The sequence below is a fragment of the Petaurus breviceps genome, unplaced genomic scaffold (assembly GCF_028583685.1).
Source record: "Petaurus breviceps papuanus isolate PSGF00001 unplaced genomic scaffold, PetGlider_PUasm1.0 108, whole genome shotgun sequence".
Classification (NCBI taxonomy): Eukaryota; Metazoa; Chordata; class Mammalia; order Diprotodontia; family Petauridae; genus Petaurus; species Petaurus breviceps.
In genome coordinates this window covers 2,276,794-2,279,399 of record NW_027185593.1, presented here as the reverse complement: position 1 = coordinate 2,279,399, position 2,606 = coordinate 2,276,794, and positions in this window count along the sequence as shown.

Below are 2,606 nucleotides of genomic sequence, written 5' to 3'. Positions count from 1 at the left end.
TCTCTCTCTGTCTCTCTCTCTCTCTGTCTCTCTCTCTCTGTCTCTCTCTCTCTCTGGGGGGAGCATTATGCAATTTACTCCCCATTCTCTTGAACAATCAAACTCATTTAATTTATGTAAAAGTGAATCATTTGACCCAAATACCAACTTCTAAATTCACTTACTTTATAAGAGCTTAGAACTTACCCCTAGGTTGTCTATGATTTACTGACCCAAGTACAGGGTATAACCTAGGGATTCCCTCCTACCCCATGGGTAGAAAGACAGGTGGACAGAAAGACTAGTGTCATGAATATAGACAGTCAAGTAGCTGGACAGATTGGCAGTCAGACACTACTCTATAGAAAGGTGACCTGAAGGCCAAGAGGGTATAAAATCAGCTGGAAAAATCCTTTTCCTTCCTTTCCCAAATGCTCTTAAAAGGATATTGTAAGATCAGGGAGACAGTCTCAGCTTAGGCTTTCTTCTTTCCTTGGATTTTCCTGGCCTACCTGGAGAAGACCAACAAGGGGCTGGGCTGACTGGGGTTGGAGCTTTGAATTTTATGTGGGAATCAGGAGGCCAGCAGAGGTGACCCAACATCTGGAGAGGCTCAAGGGGGAGGTGGGATGTCCAGCTGGGGAGTCTTGATTGGATTTTGCAAGGAGCTGGGCAGCTGAGGTACCTGCTGCCGGGCCCCTTTTATTAGGGCTTCCCAGCTCACTCTGCCCAGGATTCAGAAACTCAATGGACTCTGGGTTGGAGTCTTACCAGAAAAATAACAGCTTGTAGATGCCTGGAGGGGAGCTTAATCAGAGGTGAGGTCTATGGTTGGGATGGAGGAAAGAATTGATTCCTTAAGCATCTGCTGTGAGGATATTATTATGGGAGGAAGGAGTGGTACCTAGTAGACCTCAGATTTGGACCTTAGAACAGAAAATGTCAGAGATGGAAGGGATATGTCAGAGCTGGGAGAGCCCTTAGTCTGGATCACCTAGATCACAATATTTCACAAATGATAGAGAAGGGAAGTGACCTGCTCAAGGTCATACATACATATCCAGTCAAAGGCAGACCTCAAGATCAGAAACCTAGGTCCCCCCAGTTCAGAGCCCTTTCCACTGCACCACCCTTCCTTGAAATGTGTGGATGAGGCTGAGGTTGTGTGTACAATGATTTCTCAAAACTGCATCAGGAAATGGGTGTTTGAGGGACAGGTATAGGCCCAGAAAAAAACAACCCCAAAACATTATCATTCAATTACAGCCATCTATGTTCCACTTACCACTTTGTTCAGAGCAACTATGCTCTAGGGGATATAAAAAGTTTAGATAAAGTTTAAGTTTAGATTCCAGAGCTCACAGTTGTGTGTGTGGGGGGGTGGGGGGGAAATAAACTACCTATTACAAAGGCACCCATTGGAGACAATATTACATAATGTTATCAAAGCTACTCCTTACACGTTCTCTATCTCATACTACACTCTGATCTCCTCTGGGGTCCTGAATTATGACATCTCAAAAAATCTTAACTCCAGTTTCTCCAGAGCTCTCCCCACAGCTGTCCCATGAAGCCGGCAGATTGAAAATTGTTATCCCCATTTTATAGGTGAGAAAACTTGGACTCACAGGTGGGATGTGATTTACCCACAGTCAACTAGTCAAGTCTATGAGTATGAAGAACCTAGCTAGAAGGAAAATAGCAGAACCTCCAGGTTATGTCTAGAGGCTCTATTCTATCAGACTGCCTATTTTAGAATCACAGTGTCTTAGTTTGACTAGGACCTGTTCGAGGCTATGAACTCCTTTCTCTTTAGAACTCCCTTCCCATCTCTGCCTCTTCCTCTTCAACCTAGAACTTCCCTTGAACAAAGTTCGGGTGCTACCTCCCACTGGAGGCCGCCACTGATCTCTAAAGCTTACTGCTCTCTCCCTCTTGAAATGGTTCTCACTTAGAAGCAGCGTGGTAGAATGGAAAGGACTCAAGATTTAGAGTGTTCAGTTCTGGGTTCAAATCCTGATTCTCCCTTTTACTGTTTGTGTGATTGTGGGCAAGCCACTACTTCTCTCTCCAGCTTCATTTCTTTAAGAGGTTAGATTTCATGACCTTGGTATGGTCTCTTCTGACTTGAAATCTCTTATAGGATGGACTTTGTATTTACTTATCTGCCCACGTGTTCAATTCTTACCCCTCTAAGGGAAGTCCTTCCCCGCTGCCTCTTCCCCACCCCCCTCCCAGGAGACTGTAAACTCTTTGAGGACAAGCAGGAACTATTTTCAGATCTTTGGACTGCATATACCCAGGGCCTAGCATAGTGCTCTTCATGAAACTGGCAAGTAATAAATGTTTGAGCTGAATCGAATTCCAGCTTTGAGATCCTCTAGTTCTGAGACACTTAAGTCTCGGAACACTAGTAGTGATAGAAGGCTCAGTCCCTCCTGAAACCTCACTTTTTCATTTCGGAACAGCTCTGGCCCTTAGGAAGCTCGGGCCTCTTCAGAGCTGAAATGTACCTTCTTGGTACCCCCCTTCCCCACCCCAGCACTTGGAGTTTTTTTTCTATACAGCATTACTGAAGTTACTATGAGCTTGGGTTGGGGCCGAGGGAAGAGACCTTCCCCTCCTCT